The following is a 15,221-nucleotide window of genomic DNA, read 5'->3' as shown; positions in this document are numbered from 1 at the left end:
ATTTTTGAGACAGGGTCTCAATAAGTGAGTCAGGTCTCACTAAGTTTCTTAGGATCTCACTAAGTTGCTGAGGGTGTTGAATTTTTGAACTTGCATTCCTCCTGCTTTAGCCTCATGATCTTCTGGGATTAAGGTGTGTGCCACCACACCTGGCTTTTATGGTTATACTATCTTTTCTTTTTCTTCTTCTTCTTCTTCTTCTTCTTCTTCTTCTTCTTCTTCTTCTTCTTCTTCTTCTTCTTCTTCTTCTTTTTTATTAAATTGAGAGGGGTTTTTGCTATGTTGCTCAGGCTGGTCTTGAACTCAAATGTTCTTCCTACTAAAGCAATCCCATATGTTCTAGTAAATTTTTCCAAGACCTGTTATATTTATTGGCAAAACAAAGTATTTTGTTCTATGGGTAGTAAGTAAATGTATCTGTTAGTTTTTTAAGCATTTACCCTACTCCATTTTAACTCTGAGCTGTTGTCCCTTCCTCCACACTTAATTCCATCCCTTTGGACACTGTCAGATTTGTTTCCTGAAACAATGTTCCCATCATATTTCATCATTAAACAGTGGTACCAATATTTACTGAGCAACATTCACCTTTCACAAAAATTTTAGGACATATGTAGAATGTTATTTTATACTGTCTTGCTTTCCAGATTTTTTTGTATTTAAGGCTTATTTCCCAAATTTTCCTTCCCTTGAAGGAAAAACTTTATCTTAAGTTTTTTTTATTTCTCAGAATATACCATATACACAGTTCATGGATTCATTAAATTCTAACTAAATTTAGTTGATATCACTGAAATCAAAGTAACATTTTTAATAAGGTGAGAATGATTAATTTTAATATTTATTTTTATTGGTTCTTTTTAGTTATACATGACAGCAGAGTGTATTTGATATAATTATATAAGCAGGGAATATATTTTATTCTAATTAGGACATCATTCTTATGGATGAACACCTTGGTAGGATTCACAGTGGGGTATTCATACATGTACATAGAAAAATTATGTAAGATTAATTCCACTACCTTTTCTTTTTCTATTCCTTCTCCCTTCCCTCCATTCCCCTTTGTCTAATCTGAAATTCTGTTTTCTCATCACCCTGCCTTATTGTGGGTTTGCTTCCACATATCAGTGAAAACTTTTGGTTTTTGAGGATTGGCTTATTTCCCTTAGCATGATAGTCTTCAGGTCCATCATTTACTGGCAAATGTCATAAAGGCTGAGTAATACTCCATTGTGTATATATTCCACATTTTTTTCCATTCATCTTTTGAAGTGCACTGAGATTTCATTTCACTCCAGTGAGAATGGCAATTATCAAGAATCCAAGTAACAATAATAAATGTTGGGAAGGATATGGGGAAAAAGGTACACTTTTACATTGTTGGTGAGACTACAAATTGGTGCAACCACTCTGAAATACAGTATGGAGGGAGATTCCTTAGAAAACTAGGAATGGAACCACAATTTGACCCAGCTGTCCCACTCCTTAGTATATATCCAAACAATTTAAAATCACATAATACAGTCATGCAGGCACATTATAGGAGCATAATTCACAGTAGCTAAGCTATGATTATCTTGTTGAATGATAAAATAAATGCAATTGTTCTTTCTTTGAAATAACAGACTCTGCTATGTACACATAGACATTCTAATGCAAGTAGGTACTTACTTTAGATCTATTTTTTCTCACAATTTGATAAAAGTTGCACAGTATTTTTATGTGCTTCAAGCATTTTATAACTATATCAAGAATTTTTATATGATAGATTCAGATTTATTCACAGTTTTTTTAAAAAATAAAGTGTAATCAAATATATAAGGACTCTAAATTTCATTTTTAATTTACATGCTTCACCCTCTTTTTAAAAAATACAATTATTAAGAATTTTGCATAATAACAAATAATTTTGCCTAATTGAGAATTTGCCTAATATCTCACTTTGATAATTTGCTTAATTTGAAGTGCCTCCTCAGAGTCCCTCTAAAGCAAGCTGTATTCTTCTTATCACCATAGGTATTCTTGCTTTCTCTGACACCAGTTTTGTGATTTTCTTAAATCTTGCCTTAATAATAACAAATCTACCACTTTTTAACATGGAAAGATACAGGATTATCAATTTTTTTCTCCTTTATGCCTTAAGGCAAAAATAAAAATGCCAATTGACTTTAAATATTATAACAACCAGAAGTAATGTTTGTGAGGCGAGCCATTAAGATGATGATATTTAGTTAAGCTGTCTATAATTGCTGTGACTGGATGATGCTGGATTGAAACAGGCTGTGTATTCAATTGTATATTAGACCTTTACTGTCCACCTTGGGCACCCTCTACTTTGGAGTTCTCTTTGAGTTCTAGCTGGGTTCCGACAGTGAGTGTCTGTGCAACCAGGTGGTGTTCCCGGAGAGTTCCCAGGGGGAGTTCTGGTTGGTGTGTGGTGTGTTCCTTGAGGAGCTGCGTGGGTGGCATTCAGGAGAGTTCCTGGGAGCATGTGTGAAGTGTGCTGATGGAGTTCAGAAATAAAGTTTGTTCTTGCTTGAGTGTCTCGTGATTTGTGCCCAGCCAGACTGCAGCATGCAAAAATAAATAAGGACAGGTGAGAAAATTCTTCCATGACACGTCACCAAAAGTGACCATGTTTGTCTTCAGTTTTTAAGAGTATGTTTTCATTTTAAATGATCCACTCAATTCTGTTGTTTAGAAATATTATTTTAGCATTTGTTGGTACCCTGAGGCATGGTCTCATTCCTAATCTCCTCAGTGAAGGAACTTATGACAGATACAATTCCTGGGATGCTGTGTGGTGGTGGCTGCAGTGTATTCAAGATTACTGTAAAATGGTTCCAAATGGTGTAAACATTCTCAAGTGCCCAGTTTCCAGAATATATCCAACAGTTGATTCTGCTCCTTTGCCTGCTGACACACTGGTAAAGAGAATTTATTAAAACTAAATTACTAATACACAGTCAATATAAAACTGCTCCTTGCTTAAAGAGCTTGTAACATGGTAGAAGAGATGGTGTGTCCACATATACATGGTCATTGCAAAGATGTACAAGTAGTACTATGCAGTCTCATACAAGGGAGAGAGGAGTAGTAGGTGGGACTCAGGGAGGAAGACTTATAAATTAACTAAAATTTCACCTAAATGCACTCTGAATATGTGAGTAGGATTTTAGGAGAGTTTTTTGGGGAATATGGGAAGACTTGAAAGATGAAAGGTACAGTGAAGCATATTGAGTTGGAGCACAGTTTAGGACATACTGCTCAGCCTAGTTTTAATTTCTGTGTAGAACACCTGAGGGTAGTGAGAGAATATTGGAAGGGTGAACCAGGTGTAGAGGGCCTTGGCAAACAATCCTGGTAGTTCAGAGTTCATCTTATTAACAATGTTGAACTGATAAACATTTTTGAGTGTTTTTCCTCGATAGGGAATGTACAATAATATTTTGTCACTTCTGATCTGCTTTTGTTTTCATGTGTTCGATATAAGACTTCAGGGGTGGTGAATACTGCTTCAGGGCTTGCATGTTTGTGTCCCGATGATGTTTATATTTATCATGAAAAACTCAAAAAACATATGTCAAAAATAATTCTTTATCTATGTTCCATTGTCCTACGTGGGTTAATGTTATCAAGTAAGTATTTACTTTAGGCCTATTTATTTTCTCACAGTTTGGTAAGAGTTGCACAGTATTTTTATGTGCTTCATACATTTTATAACTATATCAAGAATTTTTATATGATAGATTCAGATTTATTCACAGGTTTTTTAAAAAATAAAGTATAATCAAATATATAAGGACTCTAAATTTCATTTTTAGTTTACATGCTTCACCTTCTTTTTAAAAAATACAATTATATATCTCCCTATATGTCATCCTAAGTATTACTTTATTATTAATATGGCCAAAAAAAGTTATCTGTGGACTCTTTACATTCACTGGGGATATTTTCTGAAGTCATCATAGATTCCCATGTTTGAGAGTACCACTTTTGCACAAAATTTAATCACTATTACTTATGTGTGCAGAGGAGTAAGAATATATAGGTGCTAAATGACAAGTTAAACTTATTTATTGTTTATTGTTCTGATAGAAACTATTCAAGCTCATCATTTCAACTACCTGCAAAATTACAAATTATTTTGTCACTGGCCTGAATAGTAAAAACTACTAATGTTAAATATTCATATGACAGATTGTATTATTTTGTGTAGTAGGAGCTGCCGCTTTTCCCTGGGCCTACTCCAATCCTTATTTCTCCCTCCAAAGAAAAGTATGTGTTTTCATATTACTTAAGTTGTGGGAATTAGGAGACGATAAGTATGTAGTTTCTAATAGAGGTCACATCCATTATGTCTCAAACAGGATCAACCATTGTGTGAAGTAATACAGGAAGCCATGCAAAGACACATGCAGGACATACAGTTCCAAGAAAGGAATGCTGGACAACAGATAGATCGAATTATGAAGGATGAAGGTATGGAACTTTAACTCCATAGTGGATATTCACTGATGCAGAGAAATTAAACCTTGTAATCATTCTTTCACTTTGCAGTAATGGATGCAAAACCTTAAGATATAACAATGAGAAAGATAACACTGTTTCTGATCTCATCAAGTTTTTAGTTTCTAGAGGAAATATGAAATTTCATATCATTCTAGTCAGCCAGTATTAACGATAATATTGATGGTTACAATTTATAATGATAACATCAATATTAACTGCAATGAATTGAGTCATTACCTGGTAGGCATTGTGCTAACTACTTAACCTATGTTGTTCCAATTGAATACTCCAAAGAACATTTGGAACAAGTTATTTTGTTTTCATTTTCACTAAACAAGAAAATTCTTAAGAGTAGCCTTCCCAGAGCTAAAGAGCTACTAAGTGGCAAACTAGGATTTTTTCCCTGGTCTCTCTCTTTGGCTTAGACTCCTGTAAAACAGTTTTTACAAAAAGGATATATGTATATCAAGTTAAAATTGATAAACTTTTAACTTCTTCTTCCTTATTTTGTGGCACACAATCATCACCAGCCAATGCAAGGCTAATTGTTTCATTTTTCCCCTATTTCTCTTAGAGAATCATTCGAATGCATTTATTGTATATTTATTTTTCATAAAACATGTATTATTTTATTTATATGTCATTTTAATGTTTTATTAGTGCATTATAGTTATATATAATTTGGGGTTCATTTTGAGATAATCACACCAGCATTTGCTCCACTTCAGTCCCTAGTACTTCTTCTTTTCTTCCCCTCTTTCCCCCACCCATGTTCACCTCACCATATTCCCTTTCCTCTACTCTACTGGTCTTTTATTTACTTATACATTTTTAATTTTATACACCATTTTTAATTGTTGTTTAATAGATGCACATAAAGGTGACAATCACTGTGGCATATTCATCTGTATACATAGCATAATTTGGTCAATTGCATTCAATCATTCCTCTCTTTTCCCATCCTGTCTCCTTCCCCCTCTGCTCTACTGATTTTCATGGGATCTGTACCACTTTCTTTTTCCCTTGTTTCTGGCTTCTGGATATGAAAGAAAACAGTATACCCTTGACTTTCTGGATCTGTCTTATTTCACTTAGATACTGTTATCCAGTTCTATGCATGTAATATCAAATGCCAAGCATATCAATTTTTAACTTTATAGTTTAGAAAGAATTTGAGATTAATAAAAGTTTGCAAAGAAGTGATACATGGAGAACCATAAAACGTTCACCCCCTTTCCCTCAGCTTCTCCCAATGTGGGTGTCTTATATAACTGAAGTATGGTATCTTTAGGAAATTGACATTAGTGTGATACTGTTAACTAGCCTATAGACCTGATTTGGTTTCTAGTTTTTACATTATCACATCTGTGTGTCTGTGTGTTTGTGCATACGTGCTCACACTTGTATGTATGTGTGCATGTAGCTCTGTGAAATGTGACTCCATGTATAACTTCATGTAACCATTACCACAATCAAGGTACTGAACTAATCCATCACCACAAAGGTCTTTGTGTCTGCCTTTATAGTTAACACCTACCCATTCTACTGCCACACTTGAACTCTAACAACTGCTAATCAGTTCTCTCTATATATGATTTTATTATGTTGAAAATGTTATGTAAATTGAATCATACTGCATATAACCTTTTGAGTGGTTTTATTCACTAATCATAAAGCCCTCAAACTACCAAGCATGCATTGATAGTTTATTCCTTTTTTTTGCTGAATAGTATTCCCTCTTAGTGATGTCAGATTTTATTTAACCTTTCATCCACTGAAGGACATTTAGGTACTTCCATTTTTTTACTAATACAACTAATATGAATATTTCACATGTAGATTTTTACATGACACATATGTTTCATTTCTCAGGGAACGCCCAAGGATATGAGCAGTCATATAATGAGTGCCTGTTTTATTTTATAAGAAATTGCCAAACAATGTTCCAAAATGGTTGTACCATTTTACATTCCTCTCCAGCAATCTGGAGAGGACCAATTTCGATTTTCATCCATGCTGAATCACCATTTATTGTTATGGAGTTTTGTTTTGTTTTGTTTTGTTTTCAAAGAAGTGCTAATGGTTGTGTAGACTGCTATACAATATTTGCATTTCTCTAATGTTAGACATCTTTTCATATACTATTTGCCATTCATCTTCCCTAATTGTGTTGTTTGCTTATTTTCTAATTGGATTGCTGATTTTTGACTATTAAGCATTTTTTAAATATTGTTTTAAAAATTTTATTATAAAATGTCCCAATTTAGCTATTTGAAAGTGTGCAGTTCAGTGGCTTTAACTACATTCACATTGTTGTGTATTCATCATCATTATCCATCTCCAGAACTTTTTTGTCATCCCAAACAGAAACTACCCAGTACATAATAAGTACTCATTAGCCTTTTCCCCCAGCTCCTAAAAATTGCTATTCTACTTTCTGTGTCTATGTATTTAACTATTAGAATGTATTTGTCCATTGTTTGTTGCTATAACAAACTACCTGAAGCAGGCCACTTTATAAAGAAAAAGATTTGTTTAGCTCAAAGTTTTGGAGGCTGAAAGTATAAGCTGAAGTATTTCTGTTGAGTTTCGCCTCTGGTGAGGACCCTCTTGGTTATATCACACCATGCCAGATAACCTCATAGTGGGAGAGATTATGTGTGGGGGAGATCTCATGACAAGAAAGAAAGCCAGAGATATAGAGGTCAGGACATTCTTATTCTTTGGAACCTAACCCCCTCTGAAAGGCATCATTGATCTTTTCCAATGGTAATGTCTCCAATGACTCAACCACCTTCATCAGGCCACACCTCTTAAAGCTTCCAGAACATCTAAATCATAGTCTGTGTACCTCATATAATTGAAATAATAATATATTTGCCCTTTGTTTCTGGCTTATTTCATTGAGCATAATTTTTTATGTTTCAACCATGTTGTATGTGTATCAGAATTCCATTCCTCTTTTTTGTTAGTTTTTTGAGGGTTTCTTTTGTGATAAAAATTTCTAAAATTAAATTTTTCATCCAACATTTTTAAAAACTAGAAATTACAACCAAAATAAGCTGGAAGAAAAGAAAAACCCTCTTAACATTTACATAGATTCTATTCCAGACTGTTTCCATGATTTTCATTAGAGAATCATTAGAGAATCTCAATGGGATAGAGGGTCTTTATGTGCCAAACAGAAATAAAGGACTTCCCCTGGCTGTTCCGCTTGTTGGTAAGTATTCTCTCCACATCCCTGGCTTCTTAATGAAGAAGGCCAACATTCTCAAACCTGAAAGGATGCCAGTCATTTTGTAGGCATCTCTATTCTGGCACCACACCGCTATGTACCAAGTTTACAGTTGAGTTCCAAGAAGGCCATACAATTTTGAGTTGCAAATCTGTGCTAAGTATATAAGACAATGACTGACAGGAAACTTTTTTTTAATTACAGACTCAATCCATGTGGTTTATTTTTCAGTGGAAGAAGTTAGAAATTAACTCCTTCCCCCGCAAAAAAACCCCAGCAAATAGCAAACAAATTTCCTTGGAAATCACAGTCACATGTAGAGGTCACCCTAAGAAAGAGAAGGGGCAAAACAGTTGCCACGCACGTTCATGAGTTTCATCAAATACTGGATCTATTCAAGGTGAAGAGAAAAGGCAACTTTGAATAAGGAGCATTATATTATATGGGTCATTTACTGTAATCCTTCCTAAGAACACCAGGTTGGAAAAACATTTTCTAAACTAGATTGAGGAAGTGGAATGTGGAATCAATCTATCCTTCTCACCTAAAACTGCCCACTGATTAATGAATTATATATATATATATATATATATATATATAATTCCATACACATTCCCTTCACTCCAACAAAAGAAGAGGAAGAAACAAACAAAAAATTAACATGTCCCAAATTATTCTCCTGGTTAGAACCAGGGAATGGCTTCAACAAACTTGTCTGTTACAAAGTCATCACAAGCATGTTTGCTTTTTTGTATGTGGTGGTGGGTGCTTACCCAGGACTGAACTCAGGGAACTTGACTACTAACTCACATCTCCAGCCCTATTTTGTATTTTATATAGAGACAGGGTCTCACTGAGTTCCTTAGTACCTTATTTTTGCTGAGGATGGCATTGAACTGGCAATCTTCCTTCCTCAGCCTCCTGAGCTGCTGGGATTACAGGCATGCACCAATGTGCCTGGCATGTTTTGCTTTTGAACAACAACAAAAATAGAGTTTAAAAAAATAGAATAAAAACCAGGACTTATCACTTTTCTGACAATACACATTACTCAAAATTAACTAGTATTGGGGAAGGCAGGCATACCTGTGGGCCTTGTCTCACACAAGTGCATGTGGGTAGGTATAGGGCATTTGTATTAAAGCAAAAACAAATTTTAAGTTTAATCTTTACTTTTATTTAAACATTGCTTTTAGTATGATGGTGACATCAGCTGTGCAGAAAGGGCTCTAGAGGGATGTCATAGCAGTACCACCTGTGGCTCTTCTTCAGTTCTGGAGGCTTCAGGGTAGTCAGTATTGTATCATCAAACATACTCTGTAGGCCTTCCTGTGTGAGTGCAGAACACTCCACATAGTTGACAGCCTTCAGATCACTGGGCAGTTTTCAGCAGTCTCTGGAGAGAGAGGCTTATTTGTTCTTGGCAAGTTTCTCAAAAATAGAAGGGTCATCTTTTGTAAGCAAAAAGTGGGTATTTGGACAATGGTGAGTATCTCAGGCAACCACTTTAATTTTACATTTTGAGACCACTGAAAAACAGACAAGAAATATATCTGTTCATGGATAATTCAGCAGTTGTAATCCGTCATAATTCTCTTGCCCTGCACTGTCAAAAAGCCAAAGAATATGTATTTCTCTGCCAATCCTAACTGACTACATAGTTGTGAAAAATAGTTGGTACATATTCAGGAGGAAATTTGTTTGTTGTGTAGGATATCAGGAGGCATGTTTTACCAATGGCACCATAGCCCACAACATCACACTTAATCATCTGTGTTGCAGAAATAGTTTTGTATTTACTTTAAATATTTCAAATTTGATGTTGCCCTCAGCTCCTCCACTGGGCCATTGACAGCACTGTAAAAGGTCTTCTAGCCTGCCAGATAGGGACATACACCTGGCTGTTTCTATGATTTTTGACCACTTTAAATATTTTATATAAATGAAATCAAATAGTATTTGTCCTTTTATGACTTATTTCACTTAGGAAGTCAAGGTAAGTTTATCCATATTATAAGTTATGACAGGATTTCTTTTCAAAGGCTGCATATTTTGTTGTGTATTTGTGTACACTTGTGTATGTGAACATAACCCCCCCATTTTCTTTATTCATTCTTCTTTTAGTAGGCCTTTGTATGAAACAAAGGCTTTTGTGAATAATGCTGCAATATACATGGGTATGCATATAGCTCTTCAAGATCTTTTTTTTTATTCTTTGGATATATACTCCAAAGTGGAGTTGGCAGATCATACACTAATTCTATTTCTAATTTTTCAAGGAGCTTAATGTTTTCCGCAGTGACCATACTATTTACATTTCCACCAACAGTGCACAGTGTTCTATTTTATCTGCATCCTCTGCAACACTAATGTTCTTTTTTTTTAACACTGGCCTTCTGAATGGATGATTTCCATCTCCCAAAGGATTAGTGATGTTGAGAATTGTTTCATGTGCTTCTTAGTCATAGTATATCTTCTTTGGAGAAGTATCTAGTCACATCCTTTGCCCATGTTTGAATTTGGTTGTTTGGGCTTCTTTTGTTTGGTTGTAGGGGTCATTGTATATTCTGTATATTATACTCTTATCAGATATGGTTTGTAAATAGTTTCTCTCATATTGTAAGTTGTCTTTTCAACTTGAAAGGTCCTGGGTTCATTTTCTAGTAAAACACACAAACACACACACACACACACACACACACACACACACATACACGCACACTAAAAATGTTATAATGTGATAAATCTATTTTAATCTTTTTTAACATGGTTTCTTAAATCTGTTCATTCCATTGTTTATAGCCAGTCTTTTAATATGACTCATAGAATTCTACATAATGTGCATCTATACATTTTATATATTGATGGATAGATGCCTAGATTACCTCCAGCTCTCAGCTACCTCAGACAAGATTTTGATGAACCTAGAGGTATCTTTATAGATATATATGATCATTTTCCTGGCAGAGATTGCATATCTGCTACATATGCCATATTCTTATGTTCTTTAACTAAATACTAACAAATTTATTTCTATAATTACTGGAAGGAATTCCAATCTATGTTCCTACTGACCATCAAAGTGGCTTATGATGTGCCCTGGGGCCTACTAACACATTATCCACTAATATCATGGATGTAAAGCAGCAACTAATTCTAATTGTAGTTTTATTACTGATGAATTTGAATACTTATTGATGTTTATTTGTCCTTTTTGGAAAGTTTTCTTTTATATAAAGTATTCATTTGCCTTTATTTTTCTTTCTATTGATAGTTCTTCATTTCCCTTGTTGATTTATAAGGTTCTTTGTATATTCTAGATATTGTCTATTGTCAGTTTTCGATATTTCACGTCTTTCCTCAGCTTGAAACCCACCTGACTTTATCTATAGTTTGTTTTTGTTTCAAAATCTTACCCCACTGCATGTCACAAAGTAAAGCTCTCAAATTATCTTTTACTAACTTTATGAATAACAAGTGCTATAAGTCTTCTAGTAGCAACATCACAAAAGTGGATATTAGTTTGCTGGAATGGCCATACACAGAACCACAAACTGGGTGGCATAAGTGACAAAAATGTATTGTCTCACAATTTGGAAGCAAGTAGTTCAAAATCAGGGTGTTAGCAAGGTTGGCTTCTCCTAAGGGCTGTGAGGGAAAATCTGTTCCAAGCCTCTCTCTTTATTTAAAATGGGATCTTCATGTTCACATGGCATTCTTCCTGTAGTTCACATCATCTTCTTTTTGGGTATGTCTGTGCCCAAATTTCCTCTTATAAAAATACCAGTCAGATTAGATCAGGGTCCACCCTAATGACCATTTTAACTTAATGGCATTTGTGAAGTTCAATTTCCAAATAAAGTCACATTCAGATACACTGGAGGCCAGGATTACAATTATAAATTTCTGGGGAGGGGATCCATTCAAACAAAATGAAAATGTTTAGTTTTGAGAAGTATCTATATGCTACTAATGGCATTCCTTTTTTTATTTTTTATTTTTTTTATTTATATGTGACAGTGGAATGCATTACAATTCTTATTACACATATAGAGCACAAATTTTCATATCTTTGGTTGTATACAATGTATATTCACACCAATTTGTGATGGCATTCTTTTTTAAAACAATTTACAGTCAGGCATGGTGAAGCATGCCTGTAATCCCATGGCTCCAGAGGCTGAGGCAAGAGGATTGCCAGTTGAAAGCCAGCCTCAGCAAATTAGTGAGGCCCAAAGCAAATTAGTGAGACCCTTTCTCAAAAAAAAAGAAAGAAAGAAAGAAAGAAAGAAAGAAAGAAAGAAAGAAAGAAAGAAAGAAAAAGAAATTAAAGAAAGAAAGAAAGTTGACAAATGTTTTTATTGAGATATAAAATATTCCTCCCATACTCCCATTCCCTATCCCACTCTAGATAGGGCAGAAAGATTGAAAGGGAAGGGAGGGGGCATGGGTTATTAGTGATGGTGGAATATGATGATCATTTTTATACAAAGTACATGTATGCAGACATTAATGGATGTGAATATACTGTGTATACAAACAGAGATATGAAAAATTGTACTGTATATATATGTAATAAGAATTATAATGCATTCTGCTGTCATATATAAATTAAAAAAGAGATAAAATATTTATATATTTTTTTATGAATTTAATCTACTCCTAGGTATCTAGCCTATGAAATTATCTAAAACACACAGAAAAGTCATATTATATGATGATATTGGTCATACCATCATTTATAATTATATAAAAGGAAGAAACAGCCTTTATAATTAACAGAAAATATTTACATTGACCAGAATGAAAAAATTATACCTATGACAATATAGTATACAAATGTGAAATCTAGTAAATAAAAAAATAGTTGGATATAAGCCATTTATGAAAATATTACTCTATAAAAATTATTAGAAGGAAATATATGTAATTTGATTTTAAAATATGATTATGGTTTTATAACTTATTATTTTAAAATATAATACTACATTTAAAATATAATATTAATATGTTAATATTAATATAATGGCACCATTTTTAACATAACATAATGAACCTTTGAGTTTTCTAGGTAACTCACCAAACTCATTGGCAAAATGTTCAAAATTACATTTTATATATTAATTTAAAATCATTAATTTATTATTTCTAGCAGTAACATCCAAATACTAACCCTGCTAACCCAAGTAATCTGCTAAAAATCACTTATAGTTCTTTAATCCTTCTTTTATCCTTCAGTAAATCAATAGAAATAGATTATATATTTAAAGAACATATTTTGTGATATCATTGAATTAATTTAGTTTTTCATAAATACAAAACATTTCAACTTACAGATGGGGTATAAATTTTACCTCAAACTTAGTACTCAAATTAAGCAGATATTAACATTTGGTTATATTTTCTTCAGATCTTTCTGGTTTTGTTTGAAAAGAAATAAAACATGTCAGGTATATCCAAAGATTCATCTCTTTTTTCTTTCTTTCCACTCTAGAATTAATGACTATCCTATAATCAGGGTTCACTATTTCCATGTATATTTTTAATGTTTTAGACTTTTGTGTGTATTCAAGTATATGCAAATTATACGTGATCTAATGTGTTGTATATATTCAGTGTACTGTAACATATACACTGTATAAATATTTGATGTATTTCAAATTATACACAAATATATTAGACATAGCCATATACACCAGATAAACATGCATAGCTTCATATATTAGTATTATCTATGTTTTAAGCTTTTACAGAAAAGGTTTTTTATTATACATCTCCTTTTATGACTTGTTTACTCAATCATTTGTCTTGGGTATTTATTTTTGTTCACATAAATCTACTTCTTTAATTTTATATGATGTAGGGTGTTTCCCCATGTATAAATAACATTTAAGGATTTCCCTAGAGTATATTTAGAAAGAAATGTAATTACTGTGCAATTTCAAATCTCTACTTTTTAAGGTATTACCAAGTTGATCTTCAGAATAGTTAACCTGGTTTATTATATTCCTATAAATTATATAAATATTTAAATAAAATATTAATGTTCATTTGCTATATATAATATGTACCAGTTATAGAACATTTGTTTTATACATGTTTTGGGTTTTTTAGGTTTTAATATAACTGCAGGGGTTGATGACAAAACAGGATTTATTTATGGAGGAAATCACTTAAATTGTGGCACAGGGATGGATAAAATGGGAGAAAGTGACAGAGCTAGAAACAGAGGAATCCTAGCCACTCCAAGGTAATGTTTATTTTAAAATGCTTTTGTAATTATGCCCTTTTTAAAAAATTTATTTTTAAAATATATATCATTTAGTTGTAGGTGGACACAATACCTTTATTTTATAGTTATGTGATGCTGAGGATTGAACCCAGTGCCTCAGGCATGCTAGGGGAGCACTCTACCACTTGAGACACAACCCCAGTCCCTATTATGCCCTTTTAATTTACCATTTTAGTTTTTAAAAACACATACTTGTACAATCTTTTACTCTATTATTGATGTATTCTTCATATTAAATCAATGAAAATTTGCCTCTCTTCCTATCTTCTATTTTCTTATTCATCCTTTCTTTCTCCTCCTTATGCAGATATGTTCCTTTTGATATACGTTATATAGCAAAGTTGTCTGTTATTTTTTTTTTTAGAAATTATCAAGGTTTTAGCCTCTGCAAGTACTTCAAAATCACATCTTATGATCTATTATCCCAATGGTTAATATTTCATTGTTCATATTTTTAAAATATGAGCAACCATCAGTTATTCTGTCTTTTATTTTCACTTCATAAAATGGGAATCTTTTTTCTTCCTAGTTCTTTAAATTTTTACCCCAGAATTTGTCTTTTAAGAGTTTTTCTTTTTTTTTATTTCAGAAGCTACCAACAAATAGCTTCTTTTACTGTATTAAGCTGAGAAGCTCTTTTCTTCAAATTTTATCTTCAGTCAGAATTATCAAAAAAGTAATCTTTAAATAGTTGCTACTGGACAAAGGGGTGTAGCTCTCTGGTAGAATACTTCCCTAACTTGGGTGAGGCCTGGTTTCAATCCCCAGCAAAATATATATTTCTTATAAAGTCAGGATTTCTTAGTAGATAGTTGCTTTTATAATGAAATGGTTACACTATTGATCAGAATTTTTTATTGAATACCTTCTTAAAATAGAGCCTAAATGAATCCTAATTAGAGAATAAAATTTACTTTTAATTTTAGAGATGGGTCTGCTGTGGAAATTGTGGGCCTGTGTAAATCTGCCATTCATTGGTTGCTGGAATTATCCAAAATAAAATATTTTTTCTTGTCCTGAAGTTAGAGTAAAAAGACATGGTAAGCTGTTGTTTTATTTACAAAAAAAACTTCCAATACTGTCTGTATTTTTAACTATGTACTCATCATTTGGTGCACTTAGCTAATATTAGAAAACCATAAATTTCAAGAAGAAAGAAAAATCATTAATCTACTCTAT

The 15,221-nt window shown here is 33.0% G+C and overlaps 1 pseudogene; it reads right to left on the bottom strand.

Annotated features, from left to right (window-relative positions):
* Window positions 1-8,959: 8,959 nt before the first annotated feature.
* LOC113178339 (cell division control protein 42 homolog pseudogene) lies at window positions 8,960-9,521 on the bottom strand (annotated as a pseudogene).
* Window positions 9,522-15,221: the final 5,700 nt, after the last annotated feature.

Source organism: Urocitellus parryii, chromosome 11 (genome assembly GCF_045843805.1).
Source record: "Urocitellus parryii isolate mUroPar1 chromosome 11, mUroPar1.hap1, whole genome shotgun sequence".
Classification (NCBI taxonomy): Eukaryota; Metazoa; Chordata; class Mammalia; order Rodentia; family Sciuridae; genus Urocitellus; species Urocitellus parryii.
The sequence above is the reverse complement of the archived record's forward strand: the minus strand, read 5'-3'. Positions and strand labels throughout refer to the sequence as shown.